Source organism: Macaca mulatta, chromosome 6, assembly GCF_049350105.2.
Source record: "Macaca mulatta isolate MMU2019108-1 chromosome 6, T2T-MMU8v2.0, whole genome shotgun sequence".
Lineage (NCBI taxonomy): Eukaryota > Metazoa > Chordata > Mammalia > Primates > Cercopithecidae > Macaca > Macaca mulatta.
In genome coordinates, this window is record NC_133411.1 from 34,797,315 (window position 1) to 34,820,309 (window position 22,995).

The 22,995-nt window shown below is 38.8% G+C and overlaps 1 long non-coding RNA gene across 1 annotated transcript; it reads right to left on the reverse strand.

Annotated features, from left to right (window-relative positions):
* Positions 1–7,749: 7,749 nt before the first annotated feature.
* Positions 7,750–22,678, reverse strand: LOC106998703 (uncharacterized). Its single transcript, XR_001445238.3, has 2 exons — positions 22,573–22,678; positions 7,750–11,267 (listed from the first exon to the last, which is right to left on the reverse strand). It is a non-coding gene; the product is annotated as an uncharacterized LOC106998703 (long non-coding RNA).
* Positions 22,679–22,995: the final 317 nt, after the last annotated feature.

The following is a 22,995-nucleotide window of genomic DNA, read 5'->3' on the forward strand; positions in this document are numbered from 1 at the left end:
TAGCAATAAATGTTTGACATTATAGTTCCTATTCATAGGAGAATAAAAAACTAAAATATTTGCACTTTCTGAGGATTTGAATCAGTCACTAAGTATTCACTTTTTGTGCTCTTCTTTGCACCCAGCTTTCAGTTAGGCATGAAGAGGGTAGAAATCTCAGTTATGGTCCTATGTGCAATTCAAATCTGCTTGAGCAGCAGAGGTAATGGAATTAAACTAAAAGCCGTTTTAGACATAGCTTACCTACTCCTATATTTTTTATATGAAAAAATAAGATTCCCCAAATTGAAAATGCGATATAACCTATGAACTAAAACAAAAATATCTTGACTCCCAGGCAATGGCTTTGACCAATAACAAATATTTGCTATTTGCCAAATAATGTGAGACAGACTGTGAGTGCTGGAGGTGTTCAGAGAGAAAGGAAACTCGAGGTGGGCGGCAATAGAGACAGAAACAAGGAAGAGGAGGGACTGAAGCCAGGCTCCGAAGAGCACCGGCAGCTTCAGGAAAAGGGTCTGGAGGGCCATTCTGGTATCTTTCCCATGGCCCTGGTGCCAACTTGGGAATAATATGAGAGGACACAGAGCAGCAGAAAAGTGGCTGATATGAACCAGGAACTAAGTTCATGTTGGGAACGAAGGAAAAGAAGATTCGGGATAGTTTTCAAAATCATTCTGAGGAATCCCAGATGACTTTCTTTTCTGAGTACCGTCCTCACTTTTGCTCTATTCAAAGTACTCCACTGACCCAGAGAGGACCCATGGGAGCAGCTTTCTAAAGGTGAAAGGCATCCCCAAGTCTTCAGTCTATGAAAGACATCGACTTTGTGGTTCTAATTAGGAAACCACACTTCAAAGTCCTAGGAACAGAAACAATTGTTGTGCTTCTAATACTGAAACTTTTATTACTTTTCTCCCTTTAGTATTGACCTTGAAAATCAAAATGGACTTGATTCCTTTTGTCTTGCATAAGCTAAATTTTCCTTCTGTATCAAGGGATAAATCTGGCATCAGTAAATAGATTATATAAATCATAAAAAAAGAATGTGACTATATGAGCCAAGAAATTGAATTAATCCAATGCCAAAACAAACAAACAAAAATACATTTAAAAACCTAAAACATAAAAATTTCATCAAAACCTGGAAAAGATCTTGAAACATCTAGTATTATTACTACTACAACTATTATTTCCAAGGTAAATGAGATAGGACTATCCTTCTCCCACTTTCTCAGACATTTCTCAGGCGAAACACCTCAGAGTCATTGGAATGTTTTGTCCACTGTTCACACCTTTTAAAAATATTCAATGAGCACCAACTATGTAATTTCTTTTTCCTCTTGTAATCAAATTTCACTTATATGAAAACATTTGGAGAGGAGGGAATACAGACACAAAATTGGAGGAGACACCATGTTTCAGACATGGTTCCCAACCCTATAGACTCAGGTCTGAGTCCAATGCAGAGAGGACTGCAGGCAGAAGCCAAAGAAAGTGTTTTCAAAGGGACTCTGTGAGGTGTGGGGGCCTACACCGTGCATTGCTATTTTGAGAGACAAAGCACAGAGCTGGGAAGTGGGGTCTTCACACCTCTTTGTGAAGCACTGGTCCATCCGAGTGAGAACTTTAGGAAGAGCATGAGGACACTGCACCCTCTGTGGGACAACAGTGTCCCCTGAAAGAGCACCGGCAGTTGGGACACTGTGGAAGTATTTTTTAAACTTTTATTTGTTGAGAACCTCAATGTTTGTTTGTTTATTTATTTATTTATCGAGACAGGGTCTCGTTCTGTCATCCAGGCTGGAATGCAATGGTACAATCATAGCTAACTGCAGCCTCATAGTTCTGGGCTCAAGCAATCTTCTTGCCTCAGCCTCCTGAATAGCTGATATGACAGGTGCGCTCCACCATGCCCAACTAATTTTTAAAATATTTTTGGAGAGACAAGATCTCACTGTGTTGTCCAGGCTGGCCTTGAATTCCTGGCCTCAAGCCATCCTCTTGCTTTGGGCTTCCAAAGTGCTGGGATTACAGGCATGTGCAAATGCACCCAGCAGTTAATATGTATCAGTGGCTTTCTGTGCCAGCCATTATTCTAGATGCTAAGGGATACAGCAGTGAACAAGAAGCAGAAGAAGGCAACAAGGGAAATAAAGAAGTACATGAAAAACTATTTATGAACTCATCTGGGACATCCCAGGAACTCCCAGAAATAACTAGGGAGTGGAGCTGGCGGGCTGCAATTGGAGGTTGAAGCTGTACAGATAAGAATATAAACCAGTTGGCCAGGCGCGGTGGCTCACGTCTGTAATCCCAGCATTTGGGAGGCCGAGGCGGGCAGATCACAAGGTCAGGAGTTCGAGACCAGCCTGACCAACATGGTGAAACCCCATCTCTACTAAAAATACAAAAATTTGCTGGACGTGGTGTCACACACCTGTAATCCCAGCTACTCAGGAGGCTGAGGCAGGAGAATCGCTTGAGTCTGGGAGGCAGAGGTTATAGTGAGCCGAGATCACATCATTGCACCCCAGCCTGGGTGACAGAGCAAGACTCTGTCTCAAAAAAAAAAAAAAAAAGTATATAAACAAGTTGAATTCTGGTTAAAATTCTTACTGTGACCCCATTGATACATGCACACTGATTTATGCCTGCATAGACAAGGACTGGAAAAAAAATGTATTAAATGGTAACAGTGATTATTTATGGACAGTGGGATTATGAATGATATTTTAATATAATTTCATATAAAATCTATTTCCAAATGTTCTAGAGTGAATAGAGTAGTCTTCCTCTATCCTCACAAGATACATTCCAAGATCCTCAGTGGATACCTGAACCAAAACCTATATATGCTACGTTTTTTTCTATGTATACCTACCTGTGATAAAGCTTAATTTATAAATTAGGCAGAGTAAGAGGTTAAGAACAATAACTATTAGTAAAATAAAACAAGTATAACTTTACACTGTAATAAAGCTATGTGAATGTGGATTTGATAACCAAGATGGCTACTAATTGACTCATGAGCAGGTCATGTCTACATGATGAATTCAGACAAAGGCAGAATTCATTTCCAGGGCAGAATGATGCAAGATTTCATTATGCCACTTAGTATGCTGAAAAACTTAAAACTTATGAATTGTTTATTTCTGAAATTTTCCATTGAATATTTTTGAACCACAGTTGATCATGAGTAATTGAAACTATAGAAAGCAAGACTGTAAATAAGGGAGAAGTACTGCATATGTTACTTTCATAAACATAAAATTTTTTTTTTTTTGTCTAGGAGGCAGAGGTTGTGTTACTCTGTCATTAATTTTCCCTGGATAGTATAATGTCCTAGGGAAAACTCTGACCCTGTTGTATATTTAGAAGAAATGTATTTGATGATAAACATACCAAAACATTAGATTAAAATAAAATGTATTTCTAAAGAACATATAGATAGTTGAAATGACAAATTTTTATGCTGCTGGATTGTAATTAAATGTTCACTCTTATTGCATCCTTTTCCAGCCAACTTTACCAGAAATTAAAAACACGAGTATAATTATCTCTCTCTAGTAATGCTTCTAAAAATAAGCTATGTAGTTTTTTAGAAGATCAATTCTACATCAATAAGTAGATAATTAAGAGAACTCTCCAGACAATTCAGGAATTCAAATATCACATCTTTGCCTTGGTGTCTCTAAATATCCTGTTATCATAAACATGTACTTTCTAGTTCATTTGTAAAGAATTCCTCTTGAAACATTAAGAGTTCAAAAGTTTACTGTTACCCCTTTGTAACCATGTACTTTAATATTATACATATATTAACTGATTGTCCTGGAGAACTATAATTCAACCTAGTGTCTGATAGTTGGCATTCTTAGTTAGAAAAAAAAAAAAAGAAGAAGAAACGTAATCTCGTTTTCCCTCTTTCAGACCTAATTATGATTTAAAAAGTAAGGTTAATTTTCCTAAAAACAACCTGATGAGACTTTACTCCAACACAAGCAACACGTGCATATCTGGGTTAGATAAATGAAAAGACAGAGACCCCGTAACAAACCTGGAGGGGCCAGGCTTAGGTAGAGAATAAAAATGAGAGATTAGCTTGGGGACACCAGAATGTGGAGGTTTCTGGAAGTGAGAGACTCTGGAAAGACAGCTGGATAGCACTGATGCCTAGCATAGTGCTGTCCCCAATGGGTCACTAATGACCACTTGATGATGATAATATTAGTGGCAACTATACACCTGCATCACTGCATTGCTACTCCCAGAAAATGAACTACAAATGCTGATTTGGCTTAATCAGACCTTCAACAGAGTTAATAATCCAAGAAGACCTCCAGAGAATTGTCAAGGACGTTTATTGTCCAAAAAACATTCATGACTCCAATCAAAATACAAGGGCAAGCTTCAGAAGCCAGAATGGCTCCATCCTACAAAAAGATAGCCCAAGAGTTCTAGCCATAGCACTGCACATACATGAGTGGATGGTTCTGTTCTGAAAGCTCAAATCCTGGGGTCTGTTTTGCGCCCTTCTAGATCTGATTGATTAAGAGGTAACCTTTCAATTGGGAAACTTCACACTGCTTAGGTCAGGCTCACTGGGAATATTTGCTGCACTACAAGACTTTCTCTGGAGCCCATGTTCCCTTTCAGCGACCCTGTGCTAAGATCTTCTTGGAAATCTAAGAGAACAGTTGAGAAGAACATCATAAACTACAGGCAGCCTAAAGAAAAGTGTGATCATTGGTTCTACTACACTGAAAATGTGAGAGTTTTACATTTTATATTTACGTTTTACATACATTAGGCATACTAATGTATATAAAGCTGCTAAATGGTACCTGTCACAAAATAAGAATGCACACATTCCAACCAAAGTTACCAAACTTTGGATTGTGAGCCACCAGGTTTCTGGTAAAGTTTTATTGGAGCACAGCCACATCCACCATTTACGTATCGTCTATGGCAGCTTTCATGCTATGTCAGCCGAGTTGATTATTTGTGATGGAGACCGTGTAGCATGCAAAGTGAAAAATATTTGCTATCTGCCCCTTCCCAGAAAATGTTTGTCAGTCAATATTCCACTATTTTTCCATTCAGTCTTAGCCTGCCCTGGGAGCCAGATAGAAAACATGAGGTATAGGGGGAGCTCTCCTCTCCTTAATGGAGATGAACCAACTTGGAATCTCAGTATACTGCTAAGTCTCATCAAATGAACTGTTCTGCCTGAGTAACAATCCAACAATCTTATTGTAAAAATGCATACACTTTTATTATCACAAACGCCATACAATTAAAGATGCAAGCCCTTCAGTAACTGTCAAATCACACAAGAGGATGGGAATGACATTCATGTTGAATTACAATTCATCACCTCAGTGGTGCTTGCCAAGGTTTTCTCATTGTTTCCATTTATGAAACACTGCTTTTTAATTTTACCTCTTGAAGGGGTAAAAGAAAAAAATGCTTTGAGTTTTTTCACTTACAAAAGAGAAGTTCAAGTAAGTAGTGCATTTTAATAGTAGTATTCTTGCTTTCAAGGGAGGGGGAAAATGTGGGAAAGCTAGTAAATATATTTGGAGAGAAGAGGAATACCCCTTTAAGCTAAAATATGAGTGGAACAAGTATAATCAAATATCAGAAAAAGCAAATTATCCATATTACCAAGCTAAATTCCAAGAATCATCTGGAAAATATGTTCTGTGACAAATTACTCTGAATGCTATTCTATATCACTCACCAGTTGGAGTTAGTAAGATTTACATCAAATTTCCTGGTATTTACTCCTGAGTCTTTTTTTATTTTTATTTTTACTTACTTATTTATTTAATTTTGAGACGGAGTTTCGCTCCTGTTGTCCAGGCTGGAGTGCAGTGGTGCGATCTGGGCTCACCGCAACCTCCGCTTCCCGAGTTCTAGCGATTCTCCTGCCTCAGTTTCCTGAGTAGCTGTGCCTACAGGCATGCACCACCACACCCGGCTAATACTCCTAGGTTGTTACAAGTCCCTTGTGGAAGCTTTTAGCTTTTAGGTGGGAAGGCAAATCTGTCTAAAAAAAAAAAAGAAGAAAATAAAAATGTAAGAGATTGGAGGCTGACAGAGGTACACTTCATGCTCAAACTCAGCTCTGTCATTTACTAGCTATATGTCCTTGGGCAAGTAGATCAATTTCTCTGAACTTTGGCTTCCTCATTCATAAACTGATGACAATAATAGTATCCACCTTATTAGGTATATTCATGTATGTAAAGCAGTGAAGTGGTACCTGTCACATAATAAGAATGCAAACATTCCAACCAAAGTCACCAAACTGGTTTGTGAGCCACTGGTTCTTTCCGTAAATAAAGTTTTACTGGAACACAGCCACGTCCATTCATTTACATATTGTCTACGGCAGCTTTCACTCTACATCGGCAGAACGGAGTAGTCGTGACAGAGACCATGCAGCCTGCAAAGCCAAAAATATTTCCTATCTGCCCCTTTCCAGAAAATGTTTGCCAGTCCCTGTATTAAACAATTTTTAAAAAATATTATTATGATAGCTTCCTTTTCTTATTTTATGTAGAGAGAAACTTTCACAAACTGTTTTTCAGAGAAATATAGCAACTTAATAAGAATGACCCAACAAGGTGAAGACAGGGCTTCTCTTCTGCTCTTCTCACTGCGTATTCCTTACTACATTTACAGAGCCTCGAATGTGGGCATTTTTTCAGGAAGAACATTTAGCTTAGAGGTCTCATAACACATCTGCTATTTTTCCAACTGATTGGCATTCAATTCAGATGGAACTTACTAAAATGAAACTTTCTCATTAAAGGTTTTGAAGGTGATTAGAAGTTGTGCATAGTTTGGTTCTTCCCAAGAACCCTACCCCAAAATATTCTTTTTTTTTTTTTTTTTTTGAGAAGGAGTCTCGCACTGTCGCCCAGGCTGGAGTGCAGTGGCGCGATCTCAGCTCACCGCAAGCTCCGCTTACAGGGTTCTCTCAGCCTCCCGAGTAGCTGGGACTACAGGCACCCGCCACAACGCCCGGATAATATATATACAGTAATTTTAATAGAGACGGGGTTTCACCTTGTTAGCCAGGATGGTCTCGATCTCCTGACCTCGTGATTCGCCCGCCTTGGCCTCCCAAAGTGCTAGGATTACAGGCGTGAGCCACTGCACCCGGACATTTTTTTTTTTAATTCAACTTCTATTTTAGATTCAGGGGGGTACAGGTGCAGATGTGTTACCTGGGTATATTGCATGATATTCTTGATTTTTTAAAAATTGGCTCAGATAACCCCAATGTGCTATCTTTCTCCGGGCTCCGTTTTCTTTGAAGTCCGTGAGAGTAGGAAACAACCCCAGTGGAGCCGAGTGAGTCCCTGACTGGAGCCTTGGTCTCTGAATGTAAGTTTAACAAAAGCCTCAGGGTCACCCAAGTTATCATCAAGTGGGTAAGTAAAAAATGGAGGCGTGCAGACAAATTGGCAGTTCAAAAATTAAACTTATGTAGAAAGACAGTTCAACTGAGAAAGCATTTCACTTCTACAGCACCTTGGCTCACTTACTGATAATCTCTAAAGAGACATTTTTACAAAGTGAATTTGATCTGTAGCTATGCACTTTTTATGCACTTTTCTATGCACTTTTATCACCAGAACTCCCTTTCTATCAAAATAACAAGAATTTGAACTAAAACTTTAGAAAGGAAAAAGAATAATAATAATCAACTCAAGAGAGGAAAGGCAAGTGAAGCAGGATTTCTGTGGCTTTATTTCTTAAATTGATAAAAGACAGCATCAGAACAAATGGTGCCTCCAGGGCTCTTGGCGGCCCTCTCTGTCCTTCCATTGTGTAACCCTTAGGAAATGACTTAGTTAAAAATAAGAAACTTTAAAAAAATAGAATTTTCTCACCCAGATATTTAATTGGTTTATTTGCAGAGATAAAATATCCTTCTCTGACCTAAAGATGAACTTCCAAATTATATGAAATTTCATACAGAATGAGAGAATTTATTAAATTCAAAAAATGATGTTTTCGGGATTGGAGTTGTTGAAAAATAGCAACAAGATTTGAGCAATGGGAGGAAGTTTACACTGTTAATTATTTTATTGCTAACATTGTATCCAACTTAAGATAAATTTATTTTCTTTCCTAGATGGCTCTGGGATTAAAGCAAGTCTTGAACTCGAGGTAGAGTTTTGTAGCCAAGTTACAAGAGCTTGACAAACAAAATTTATCGTGGGAATGCTGAGGCCACCTTAACACAACAATGTGACTAGCACCACTATAATGTGATCAAAATGTGTGGGAAATAATTTGTTTCAGTAATAGACAAGAGAATATAAAATTGCCACACTGAAATATAGCACATTTTCTAACTGTTTGCTGATTCCAACATAACAATTTTGCAAAACATGAGGTGATTTGAGGGCATGTAGAAATTCAGTTAGCACACACGTGAGAGATATGGGCACATGATATCCAACTTGTCTTGCTCCCTCTCTGAAACCAACTGGAATATTCCTGCAACAAGCAACTTTTGTTTTTTAAGTATAAGTTCATCAAGGGGATTTAAAAAGAGGTAGAAAAATACTGAAGCCTGACCACAGAAAACAGGAAAAACAGCAGAAGGCCTCAATTTTCCAACCCAGGAATAGATATAAAATACAACTGAAAATAGCTCAAGAAAGATATTACACAGATCCTGGCTTTCCCTCATTTTAGAAGTGAGCAGGGAAAGCAGAACAAAGATGGGGAGAGCGAATGCAACAGCTGGTCCCTTGCGGTCGCAAAGCTCCATCCTATTTGGACAGCCGTGGTTTTACCTGCATTCATGACACATCATATCTCAGTATTGATTCAGAGAGTGGTCCCATTTTCTCATCCCTGGAAGAATCTCTGTGATCACTTCTTAACTTTTGGAAAGTAGATCAGTCCAGCTACCTCATCATCCACAGAGAAGTTAACCTCTGGCCTTCCCATATGTTCTTCTAGTTCTTTAATGTTGAGCTCTTCCAGTTTCTGTAGCTCATCTCCACAGGGAGAGCTTTTCTTGGGAGAATGTAGCCATTCATGTTTTCTAACTGTCATCATCTTGATAGCTTACAACTATATAGGACTTTCCATTTTCCACAACTCCTTCAAATATCCCACATCACCTCTGTGCAGTAGTATTATTCTTCTCAGTTTACTGAGGCAGCAGAGCCAGTATTAACAGGCTCACTATTTATATCCATAATCCAACATTACCCTCACTCTGGAAAAAGGATTTATTGTAACTTCACAGTTATAAGAATTACATAAATGACTTCCCTATATAAGCAATATTTAACTGATTTTGGACACCAAGGCTTCATTTTGACCATTTTGTAGAAAATCCTTCTCAAAAAGCTTTATGTCACAAAGGACTGTCGATATAATTTAACCGGTTCTTGAAGACACAAGGTTGTAATTAGAAACATCTGCTATTTTGCAATGATGTAGATTAGTTTTGTTTCTTGGAGTCTAGCAATCCTCCCCTCTCATCAGGCTATCTGCTGCAATTCTGCCTCTTACAGCCCTGTTTCTGTCTCAAATCCTCTTGCACAACTAAGTATTAGGAATCATAAATTAGAGAACCACGTTTATTAAAAACTGCATGTTAGATAAAGTTCAAGGGATTACATAAAAATTAATGTTAATTAGTTTGGTTCAGAAACCTAAAAGTTATTTCACTTCTCAAAGAAAGCTGTTTTAAAAAAACTTATTTTCCATCCAGGGCCATCTTAAGAAAAGAAAACCTGAAATTCTCAAAGTCCGAAATTCAGATAAGCTAGGTGTGTGTGAACTTTAATTTCCACTTTTATTCACATCTACTCAATTTCTTACAGCATCCTGTAAATTATCTTCAAACAGGGTTTCAAGGCAGTCTAGTAATCTATGAGTAATAACTACTTTTTATCTATTGTTATTGATATTATATTGAATCACAGAATTTTTGAACAATTGGTTCCCCAAATTACTTTGAGTGATAGCTCAAGAAGAAAAAGAAAAAATTGTCATTACCAAAGTTGATAGCTGATGTAAAAACATCATTTCAAACATCATTCATTTTAAAAAGAGACAGCTCCATTGGAATAGAAATCAGGAGGTCTGGTATTAATGCTAGCTAGCTGTGTGAATTTAGCTAAGTAATTTGATCTATCTAATCCAAATAGTTTTTTTTTTTAATTAACAGCCATGATTGAACAAATACAGTTTTTAAAGTCCTGCTCAACTCCCAGATCTTGATATTTACCAAAAAAAAAAAAAAAAAACTTGAATAGCAAAAATCTGTGACAAGCGTGACATCTAGTGGCTTTTCAGTTTATATACATCCTGACGTATGAAGAATTCCAAGGAAGTCACCATTGATTACTATAATCTCATGCATGCAAATATTCAGAATTTTTAACTTAGAGGAATCTAGGGGATCATATACTTCAACCTTCTCATTTTCCACGAGTGAAAACTGAGAACCAAAGTGGTCATTTTTGTCCATGCTTAAGGCCACAGAGGTAGAGGTTGCCCAAAGCCTACTGACTCCCAATCCAGCATATTTGTCATTTACATTTGTACCCTCAAAAGCCAAACAAGGAAAGAAATAATACTTTAAAGAATTTTATTCCTTTGTGCAAAAGTATTTTCTGATATCAAATCTGTTAGTGATAATTACACTGTTTTGTAATGTTTGTTTACTTATTTATTTAAGTTTTCCCCTAAGTTTCATGAGGTGAGAAACCCCAGGCCTCACTCATCTTTGTAGCTCCAGCACCCAGGCCTATATTGACCCTATCACTGATGTCCTTATCTATCTATCTATCTATCTATCTATCTATCTATCTATCTATCTATCTATCTATCTAATCTATCTCTATCATCTAATCTATTATCTATCATCTATCTATCATCTCTATAAAGCAAGAATTAATAGTACATTGTCAATATATCCTTTTTAAAATGTAGTGGGCGGTAATTTTATAAAATGAGCACATATTGTATATGATATGTGTGACCAAAAGGAAAACACATTTATCGGACTGGTTTTTCCCACCTTTCCTTTGAAAAACCACGTATTTCCCTTCTGCATTATTTTGGTGGGGCTGACCCAGTCTCTTGCAGTCCCAGTGAGTTCATGACCAAAGCTTGGTGAGTCTCCATTTGTCTTCCAGTGGGCACAGTGACTGACTCAGGGACTTTTCTGCTAAAGTCACTGGGAAAGATGGCTCCTCTTCCTCTGGGATCTTGAGCTGTAAAGATGTAAAGATAAAATAGAAAAATTAGTGGCCCTTTTTTTTCCTGGCACATGGAAATCACTTTCGTAAAATTGAAGCTAGCACATGAAGGGAAGCAGAGATACAGACTGAATTCATCATTAAAGCCTCTGAATCTGGCCATGCCATTTTTTGTTTGTTTAAACTTGCTTGAGTGGGTTTCTGTCTCTTGAAATCAAGTGCTGATAATATTAAAATACATCACTGAAAGGCTGCGTACGGTGGCTCATGCTTGTAATCTCAGCACTTTGGGAGGCCAAGGTAGCTGGATACTTGAGGTCAGGAGTTTGAGACCAACCTGACCAATATGGTGAAACCCCGACTCTACTTAGAAAAAAAAAAAAATAGCTGGACATGGTGGCGCGTGCCTGTAATTCCAGCTACTTGGAAAGCTGAGGCAGGAGAACTGCTTACCTGGGAGGCGGAGGTTGCAGTGAGCTGAGATCATGCCACTGCACTCCAGCCTAGGTGACAGAGCAAGACTCTTGTCTCAAAAATAATAGTAATAATTAAAATATATGACTCAAAAAAACAATTTTTTGAGGACAAGTCTTTCAGTTCCCAACTATTTCCATGCAAAACAAGGCAGTTTTATCAACTCAGCTTGAAAATAGGAAATCATATCCAAATATGAGATATCAATTATGTCTTCCTCTTTCTCTTAATGCTTATATTGCAGCATCTGATTCAGCTATTGAAAATATATTGCTGTCTTGTTTCAATCTTTTTTTTATCTTTAATTTTAGGTTCAGGAGTGCATGTGCAGATTCGTTATATAGGCAAACTGTGTGTTTTGGGGGTTTAGCACACAGGTAATGTTGTTACCTGAGTAATAAGCACAGTACCTTATGGGTACTTTTCTGATCCTCTCCCTCCTCTTACCCTCTACCTTCAAGTAGGCCACAGTGTCTGTTGTTCTTATCCTAGTGGATCCATGTGTTCTCATTGTTTGGGCCCCATTTATAAGTGAGAACATGCGTATTCAGTTTTCTGTTCCTGCATCAGTTTGCTTAGGATAATGGCCTCCAGCTCCATCCATGTTGTCACAAAATATATGATCTCATTATTTTTTGTGACTGCATAGTATTCCATGGTGTATAGGTACCACATTTTCTTTATCTAGTCTACTATTGATGGGCATTTAGGTTGATTCTATCTTTGCTATTGTGGATAGTGCTGCAATGAACATACCATGCATGTGTCTTTATGGTAGAATGATTTATATTCCTTTGGGTGTATACCCGATAATGGAATTCCTAGGTTCAATGGTATTTCTGTTTTTAGAGTGTTAAGAAATCACCACACTGCTTTCCACAATGGCTGAACTAATTTACATCCCCACCAGCAGTGTATAAGCGTTCCCTTTTATCCACAACCTTGCCAGAATCTGTTTTTTTTAATTTTTTTAATATTAGCCATTCTTACTGGTATGAGATAGTGTCTTATGGTGGTTTTGATTTACATTCCTCTAATTATTAGTGATGTTGAGCATTTTTTCATATGCTTGTCGATTGCATGTATCTCTTCTTTGGAAAAGTGTTCATGTCCTTTGCTCACTTTTTAATGAGGTTGTTGGGGTTTGGCTTGCAAATTTGTTTAAGTTCCTTATTGATTTTGGACATTAAACCTTTGTCAGATGCATAGTTTGCAAGTATTTTCTCCAATTCTGCAAGTTGCCTGTTTACTCTGTTGATAAGTTTATTTTGCTGTGCAGAATACCTTTAGTTTAATTAGATTCCATTTGTCAATTTTTTTTTGTTTTTGTTGCAATTGTTTTTGGCATCTTTGTCATGAAATCTTTGACAAGTCCTATGTCCAGAATAGTATTTCCTAAGTTATCTTCCAAGGATTTTATACTTTTAAGTTTTACATTTAAGTATTTAATCTACCTTGAGTCAATTTTTATATGTGTTATAATATATCCCCTATATTGCTAATCTTTATGTTGGGATATTTTATTTCTTCAAGCATACTGTAAACTCTCTAAAGGCACAAATCACAGAACACCCTAAAACAAAGTAGGCATTAGTAGATATATTCTTCAGGAATATAAAGTCTAAGTTGTATATACTATCCAGATTATGCATTACATTCTGAGAAAATAGTTTATAAGAGTTATTTCCTAAGGGGGAAAAAAAAACTCCTAACTAAACACACTAAAAACACACTATCTGCAGTAAGAGAGAGAATCTTTGCTTTTGTTGCAATTTCTTTTGATGTTTTTGTCATGAAATCTTTGTCTGTGCCTATGTCCTGTATGGTATTGCCTAGATTTTCTTCTAGGGTTTTTATAGTTTTGGGTTTCACATTTAAGTCTTTAATCCATCTTGAGTTAATTTTTGTATAGGTGTAAGGAAGGGGTCCAGTTTCTGTTTTCTACATATGGCTAGCCAGTTTTTCCAGCACCATTTATTAAACAGAGAATTCTTTCCCCATTGCTTGTTTTTGTCAGGTTTGTTGAAGATCAGATGGTTGTAGATGTGTGGTCTTATTTCTGAACTCTCTGTTCTATTGGTCTATGTGTCTGTTTTTATACCAGGGCCTTGCTGTTTTGGTTATTGTAGCATTTTAGTATAGTTTGAAGTTGGGCAGCATGATGTTTCCTGCCTTGTTCTTTTTGCTTAGGATTAAGGAACTTAAAAAAATTTATTTTTTAAAAAAACAAAAAACAAACAAACAAACAAAAACATTAAAAGGCCAGGCATGGGCTAGGCGCAGTGGCTCACGCTTGTAATCCCAGTACTTTGGGAGGCCAAGGCGGGTGGATCACGAGGTCAGGAGATCGAGACCATCCTGGCTAACATGGTAAAACCCTGTCTCTAATAAAAAGAAAATAAAATAAAAATTAGCCAGGTGTGGTGGCGGGCGCCTGTAGTCCCAGCTACTCAGGAGGCTGAGGCAGGAGAATGGCATGAACCTGGGAAGCAAAGCTTGCAGTGAGTGGAGACTGTGCCACTGTACTCCAACCTGGGTGACAGAGTGAGGCTCTGTCAAAAAAAAAAAAAAAAAAACACACACACACACAAAAAACCCACAACCCATTAAAATTGGGCAAAGGACATAAGCAGACACTTCTCATTTATGTGGCCAACAAACATTAAAAAAAAAAAAAAATCCCAACATCCCTGACCATTAGAGAAGTATAAATCAAAGCCACAATGAGATATCATCTCACACCAGTCAGAATGGCAATTATTAAAAAGTCAAGAAATAACAGATGCTGATGAGGCTGTAGAGAAATAGGAATGCTTTTACACTGTTGGTGGGAATGTACATTAGTTCAACCATCGTGGAAGACAGTGTGACGATTCCTCAGAGACTTAGAACCAGAAATACCATTTGACCCAGCAATCCCATTACTGGGTATATACCAAAAGGAGTATTAAAAAATTCCATTATAAAGATACATTCATGCATATGTTCACTGCAGCACTATTCACAATAGCGAAGACATTGAATCAACCCAAATGCCCATCAATGATAGACTGGATAAAGAAAATGTGGCACATATACACCATGGAGTACTATGCAGTCATAAAAAGGAATGAGATCATGTCCTCTGCAAGGACGTGGATGAAGCTGGAAGTCTTTATCCTCAGCAAACTAATGCAAGGACAGAAAACCAAACACCACATGTTCTCACTTATAAGTGTGAGTCGAACAATGAGAACACATGGACACAGGGAGGGGAACAACACCCACTGGGGTCTGTCGGGGGTGGCGGGGAGGGAGAGCATCAAGATAAATAGCTAATGCATGTGGGGCTTAATACCTCAGTGATGGGTTGATAGGTCCAGGAAACCACCATGGCACATGTTTACCTATGTAACAAACCTGCACTCCTGCACATGTATCCCAGAACTTAAAATTAAATTAAATTAAATTAAAAAGATAGAGAATCATGTAATTTGCAGAATTATCCCAAGTGGTTGGTGTCATGTGGCAGTAGTTACTAATTTTCCACCAAAATATTTTCTTCCCCTCAGTAACAGAAATTAAGTGAGGTACATGACTCTCTAGCTAGAGGCCAGATTCCTCAGCCTCCCTAGAAGCTATGCAACTCAGTTTGGACCAGTGAGATATGAGTAGAAGTAACTATGTGCCACTTCTGTGTCTGGGCCTTAAAACACTTGGAATAAGCAATTCCACTCTTTTTTTGCAAATTGAAATGCAGAAGTGCCAGCAACCCAAGTACAACCATGCAGATGCGAACTCTCTAGAGAAAGGGTTAACAAATTATCACCCATAGACCAGTCACTTGGTTTTGTAAATAAAGTTTTATTGGAACACAGCTATGTCCATTTGTTTAGAAAGTATATATAGCTGCCTTTGCACCACAATGACAGAGAACTTAAGTAATTGCAACAAAGATCATGTTGGGCTGCAAGCCTTAAATGTTTCCTATCTGGTGTTTTCAGAAAAAGTTTGCCAACTACCGCACTAGAGCAAAAAGATAGAAGGAACTTGGGTCCCTACATGATTGTAACAGAAAAATAAGTAAACATCTAGCTTACTGTCATTGTATTTTGGAGCCTCTCTTCTACCTCCGTTTAGCACATACTGTAACTATTATATCTTATTAATTGGATTTCTGTTTATATCTAATTGATAGAAATAGGGGCTTATGATGGATAGGGGAAAGCATGAATGTGGCACCATGGTCTTGTTGGCTCCTAAGTAGGTTGTACCAGCAGAGGACTCCAATTTTATTAAGCTTCCAAGATGCTTCTCATTGAAAAATGCAGCTGGCTATATGTATCCTTGAACTACCATAGTGTCTCAGATTGAAATACTGGTATCAACATTTCCAAACTCAGTTCTTGAGAGATAATTTAAAATAGTCAATGGGAAGATATTATAATTAATTTACATGTCAACTTGACTGGACCATGGGTGCCCAGACATTTGGTTAAGGATTATTCTGCTTGTATCTGTGAGGTTTTCTGGATGAGATGAACATTTGAATGGGTGGAACGAGTAAAGAAGAGTGCCTTCCTCAATGCAGGTGGGCTTCATCCAACAATTAAAGACTTGGGTAGAACAAAAAGGCTGAGTAATAGGAACTCCTCCTGCCTGATTGCTTGAGTTGGAACATTGTGCCTTCAAACTTGACTGAAAAATGGGCTCTTCCTGAATCTTCAGCCTGCTGGCTTTTGGACTGGAACTTACACCACGGGCTCTCCTGGATCTCCAGCTTTCCAACTGTGGAACTTGGGCCTTCTTAGCCTCTATAATCATGTGAACCAATTCCTTCTAAGAAATCTCTCTGTCTCTTTATCTGTCTCTGTGTCTGTCTCTCTCCTCCCCTCTTTCTCTCTCTTCAGATAGGTAGGTAGGTAGGTTGGTAGATAGATAGATGGTAGATAGATAGATAGATAGATAGATAGATAGATAGATAGTAGATAGATGATTTTGTTTCTTTGAAGAACTTCAGCTAATATTCAGAATATTTTTTAGGTATACATAAATTACTCATATATTGCTATATGAAACAGGACTTGAAAAAATGTTTTTATTCATAATCACATGTCACCATAATTGAATTATTGGGTGGGAAGTACTCAGAAACAACATGGATATGTACAGATTTGTTTGGAGGAAAAACTCTCAGACTATACAACTCAGAGAACTAGGCGATTCTTTACCAGCAAGCACTCAAGTTCTGTATTTTTAGAAAGACTTTCCAGTTACTGCCTTTATATGGATTTTTAGTTTTGATTTGATGATGCCCAAAAGGTTGTACAGATGGGTTTTCATTTTTTAGACCAGTATTCCTAACTGTAATTTTGCCCCATGGGACATTTGGCAATGTCTGAAAGCATTTTTGGTCATGACAACTGGGAGAAGAGTGCTATTGATATTCAGTGGGTAGAGGCCAGGGATCCTGCTAAGCACTTATAGTACACAGAACAGTGGCTTCTCTCAACAAATAATTATTTAGCCCCAAAATTTCAATAGTGCTGAGGTTGTGAAAAATCCTGGTTCAGACAACACTTTTGATATCTGAGTAAGGCCACATATCAAAGTCTAGCAGCCATTTATTTAGTGAAGATGAACTCACAGCCCTTCCTGGAAACTGTTTTTTATAGAGGGAGGTAGGATGAAGAAAAGTGTGAGGTCCTAAAGTACCTTCAGGGAATGGCACAGATACTCTGCAAAGAAATGAGAAGGGAGGAACGCCAGAGGCAAATGCACAATTCTACACATTTAACAACTTACTTTGGAGGTAAGTATACCCTTTGGAGATGAGGTTCAGAACCTCCTAAAAGCTATCCAGAATGTATTCCTCATATGCTACGCCTCTCAAAGCTATTTTAAATCTGTCTTAGTCCATTTTGTATTGCTGTAACAGAATACCATAGCTAGGAGATTTACAAAGAGAATTAACTTCTTTCTTAAATTCTGGAGGCTGGGAAGTCCAAGGTCAAGGGGCCTATACCCAGTGAAAGCTGTCTTGCTGCATCATCCTATGGCGGAAAGTAGAAGGGAAAGAGAGCTCAAGAGAGAAAAAGAGCAAGAGGCGGCCAAACTCACTTTTATAGCATGCCCACTCTCATAATAACTAACCCACTCCCAAGAGAATGACATTACTCCATTCATGATGGCAGAGCTGTCATGACATAATCACCTCTTACTAGACTCCACGTCCCAACAGTTGCATTGGGGATTCAGTTTTTAACATATGAACTTTAGGGGACACAGTTAAATCATAGCAAAAGCTCTCAGCAAGGAAGAGATATGACAAAAATGAAAACAAATTGAGGGATATTATTCAGAACGATTCCAAATAAAGCTAGAGTAAACCAGAGAGAGTAACTGGCTAGAGCATTCATTCCCCCAAACATAATTAACTTTTATAGCCCTTTAGAATTTGCAAAGTACTTTGTATACATGTACTTTCATTTTATCCTCCCAACAAGTTCTAGAATCAGGTTTATTACTTCTATCACCATTTTATAGCTGAGGAACATGATTATATCACACAGGGTTCCAACAGAGAACAGAGGGCACTTGAGTTAGAGTAATTTAAAGAGAGTTTATTTAAAAGAGATGAGAAGTATAGGGAGTCAGGATCCTACAAATAGTAATTGTGGGAAATCTGTAACCACATCTAGGCCAGGCAGGGTGAGGGTAGCCTGCATTTGCTGGAACCCAGAAGGGAAGTGTTGTGTAGTGATTGCTATGAGATCAGCAGTGACCTTTGGTTGTGAAACATCAACAGCCCAAGGCAACCTCCTCCCAGGGAAGGACCAGGGGTATACATGTCCTGATTTTGTTTTCTTCCCTCCCAACTCCTGCTGGAAGCAACGGGAGGCCAACGGCCCAGAAGTACATTGGTACAGGCCACACCTTTTCCCCTTCAACATCCTCTATAGCTTTTCATCCACATGAAGTGTGCGCCTCCAACACAAGGGACATATGAAGTCCCTTTAGAATGTGTATCATCATGGAGTGATCTTGATTCAATCATACTCCCTCATGAGAACTAAAAAGTTAGCCACTTCTAGTACTCTTTATATATGATATATATAGAAGGAAAAGTTGGGGGAGTGGAAAAAGTGACAAAAAACATAACTTCTACAGGCCATACTTCTTTCTGGTCATGAGGGCTAATTTAGCAATCATAGCACTAGCACCAGCTCCATGGATGTACAACCTGGGCAGTCACACAGGGCTCAATACTTAGAAGCGCTCTGCACTTGGTTGCTGCTCCACTGTGCCTAGTAAATAGACTGAAATTAACAAGGAGCCCTACATTTTTATTTTGCATTAGGTTCTTCAAATTATGTAGCTAACATTGCATAACTCTGTTCTCCCAGCACCTATTCAAGTTACCCTTAACCTTTGTCAGGACCTCGCTAGAATGGGTTCTTTACCTAGAAGGATAGCCCAAACCTTCCTTCCTTCCTTGTCTTTGTTGGGTTCCCAGAGTTTCCAACAGCAGAACATTAGACAAGGAAGTACTAAAAAATGTCTCAGTGAATCTCAATCATGGCAGAGTTATTGACAACCACTTTCCTAAAAAGTATGTACAAGGCCAGTGTGGTGGTTTACACCTGTAATCCCAGCACGAGAGGCCAAGGTGACAGGATCATTTGAGGCCAGGAGTTTGAGACCAGCTGGGCAACAAAGCAAGACCCTGTCTCTACAAAAAAAATCTCCTTCTTGACAAAGTTGTCCTTTAGGTAGAAGAAACCATTTGTCCCTTTGTAATGAGGATCAATCACTTTGGCCAGAAAAACAACCCCCAATTCTGCCTGTGAGTGCAGCAGTACGTGAAGCCCCACATAGGGTGTACTCTTAGGCCAACTGATCAGAACCATGACTGTGCTCCCTGATAGAAGCATTCTTCCCTCAGGGACTAGTTTCTTCAAAACCATCCAGCCCAAGGTTGTAGGAACCAGAAGCAAAAATTATTCAAATGAGTAATTAAGGATTGATAATGAAGAAGACTGTTTTGCCCCTGAACCGATAGAGAGATGGTTATGTACAAACTTCTACTATTTGTAACACTATTTGTAGCATATCACAGAATTTTGATTCACCTCTCACGGCAGAGCTATTGACAACCACTTTCCTAAAAAGTATGTAGGAGGCCAGTGTGGTGGTTCACACCTGTAATCCCAGCACGAGAGGCCAAGGTGAGAGGATCATTTGAGGCCAGGAGTTTGAGACCAGCTAGGCAACAAAGCAAGACCCTGTCTCTACAAATAAAAATAAAAATAATAAATTAATGTAAAAAAATTTTAAAGTATGTAGGGTAGTGGGTGATACAGTTTGGCTGTGTCCCTACCAAAAATCTCATCTTGAATTGTAATCACCATAATCCCCATGTGTCAAGGGTGGGACTAGGTGGAGGTAATTGGATCATGGGGCAGTTTCCCCATGTTGTTCTCGTGATAATGAGTGAGTCTCATGAGATCTAATGGTTTTATAAGTGTCTGGCATTTTCCCTGCTGGTACTCATTCTCTCTCCTGCTGCTCTGTGAAGAGGTACCTTCTGCTATGATTGTAAATTTCCTGATGCTTCCCCAGCCACGCAGAACTGTGAGTCAATTCAACATCTTTCCTTTATAAATTACCCAGTCTCAGGTATTTCTTCATAGCAGAGAATGGGCTAATACAGTGGGCATAAATTATAACACTGAGAATAAATCAGAAGTTTCTTTTTTGTTGGCAAATACACAAAAGTTGCATAACCGTGTTTTGTGCTTTAGGTCTGAGATGTGCTGGAGGCTCCCGCGATCTTTGCTTAGCTCTAAATACACACATAGTAAAAAAAAATCTTCCTAACACCAGAGGGCACTGTGCTACAGGGATACCTCTGCGAGATTCCCACACTAGCAACTCCGTTACAGCTTCCCCTATGTTCCTGCACCACAGTCAACCTGTTAGAAATGCCTTCTGCTTTTTCTTTTTGCCATCCTTAAATGAGGACTGTTTCTCCCTTGTAATCCTCTCAACAGAATTCCTCTTCTCCCTACCATAACCTGTGTCTCTGGGATTGTATACACAAGTTTCTGAAGCCCTCTGAGGGTTGGGTAATCATGCTGTGATTCTTCCTGTGTATACATGTTAAGTAAATTTGTATGTTTTTTCTATTAATTTACCTCATGTCAGTGATTTTCAGCCAAACTTCAGAGGGCTAAGGGGACCTCTCCTCTTGGCATTTACAATAGTATGTGCTGGTAGTTTCATGCAGTTCTTGGTAGAACTTACTGGTTCAACTTGTTCTTTCACTATGTGTGTATTTAGAGCTAAGCAAGTTTACTATATCTATCTATCTCTATCTATCTATCTATCTATCTATCTATCTATCTATCTATCTATATTTTTTTACTGCTCTGTCGCTGACACTTTGATTTCAGTAACAGTCGTTTTCTTTTCTTTTTTCTTTGAGATGAGGTCTTACTCCATTACCCAGGCTGGAGTGCAGTGGCAAAATCATAGCTCACTACAGACTCAAACTCCTGGACTCAAGCAGTCCTTCTGCCTCAGCCTCCCAAGTAGGTAGGACTGCAGGCGCACACCACCAAACCCAGTTAATTTTTTAATTTTTTATTTTATCTATTTATTTGAGACAGTCTTGCTGTGTTGCCCAGGCTGGAGTACAGTGATGTGATCATAGCTCACTGCAGCCTTGATCTCCCAGGTTCAAGTGATCCCCTCGCCTCAGCCTCCTGAATAGCTGGGACTACAGGTGCACATCACCATGCTTGGCTAATATATATATATTTTTAATTTTTAGTAGACACGAGGTCTCACTATGTTACCCAGACTCGTCTTGAACTCCTGAGCTTAAGCTCTCCTCCTACCTTGCAAGTTTACAGTTTTTAAAAAATGTATTTTATCTCCTTGATTGAAAACTTCACGAAAGCACACTTTGTGTATTTTTGCCAGCACCTGGAAGATGTAAACCTATCACACAGCAGATGTTCAATAAATGTCGAGTGTTGAGACAAAACTTGCTTAATTTTTCAATCAAGGTTTGCAAAATTACCTCTTAATTTGTATTATAAAAGAAGTCAAAACCCATTTACTAACTAGACCTAGAAGAAAGTTTATAATGAGACTAGATTATTAGTAGTGCTTGATGTTCCAGGAGTTATATTCAATTTTAATAGGCTTAGATAGACCAAACTAACTCCCCACATTTAAATTAGAATGAGAATCAACGGGATCTACTCTTACCTTCTAATGTAAAACAATTTAATTATGCTCATTAGACACGTTTGCCTGAATTGTATCTTAATTTTAACTAAGTATAATGAAAACCAGAGAGCTCAAGATTACTGAGTTTGCTAGATGCAGAAAATTATAGGTTAACAATTATATTTAACTGCTATGTAACATTGTTTCTAGCAGCTTCTCTTAACCCCTTGTTCCCTGAAGGCAGAGAGTTGTAGAGAACAGAACTGATGTTTAAAAAGAAAAATCCACAAAACGTGGTGATGGAGTACGTACGTGAAGTTGTGCCCATTGCGCTTCTGATTTCAAATAAGTAATTGTTTTAAATTGCCTACTAACACAAATTTTAAAAGCCCAGTCGATTCCAAACACACCTAGGAGTGAAAATCCATGGTTATTTCCTTGGGTGAGCTTTATTGTATTTTTGCGGGCGCTATAGAAATGCTCCCCCAGGCAGTACAGATCAGCAGCGGCTAGCAGTGAAGAATGTTCAAGGAAGGGTTTGTCCCCGATCACTAGGACTCGGGGCTTGGGGAGCCTGGACTGCCATGAGGAAGGCTCGATTCACCACTACAGACAGGGAGCCAGAGACCTGAGTAGTGCCGAGAAGTCGGCAGTCGCGCCAGGTCAGAAAGCGCCGAAGCCGCAGGAAATCCCGGACTCCATCCCTGGATTTGTTCCAGTGTCGAAGATGGTATCCAGGTCGCCGAAGTTTATGCCAAGACCGACTTATTATCTACGGTGTCCGGGAAGGTCCATGATTGTGCGACATAAAGGCAGAAGGGAGGAAGGCGCAAGCGCATTGGGGACTTGACTCTGAAAAGCGTCCAGACCAAGGTCTGCGGAGAGTAGGCCTGTAGCTCCTCCTCACCCGCCACAACCTGATTTCCTAGAAGGGCTCTGTCATCCAAAAAGATTTTCCATTGGCTTAGAGGAGGCAGGGCCCGTCTTCTCCCGTTATCCATTGGCTGCCCCTTCCGCCGCAAGTTGGGGGCGGGGTTAGGGCGCCTGTCGA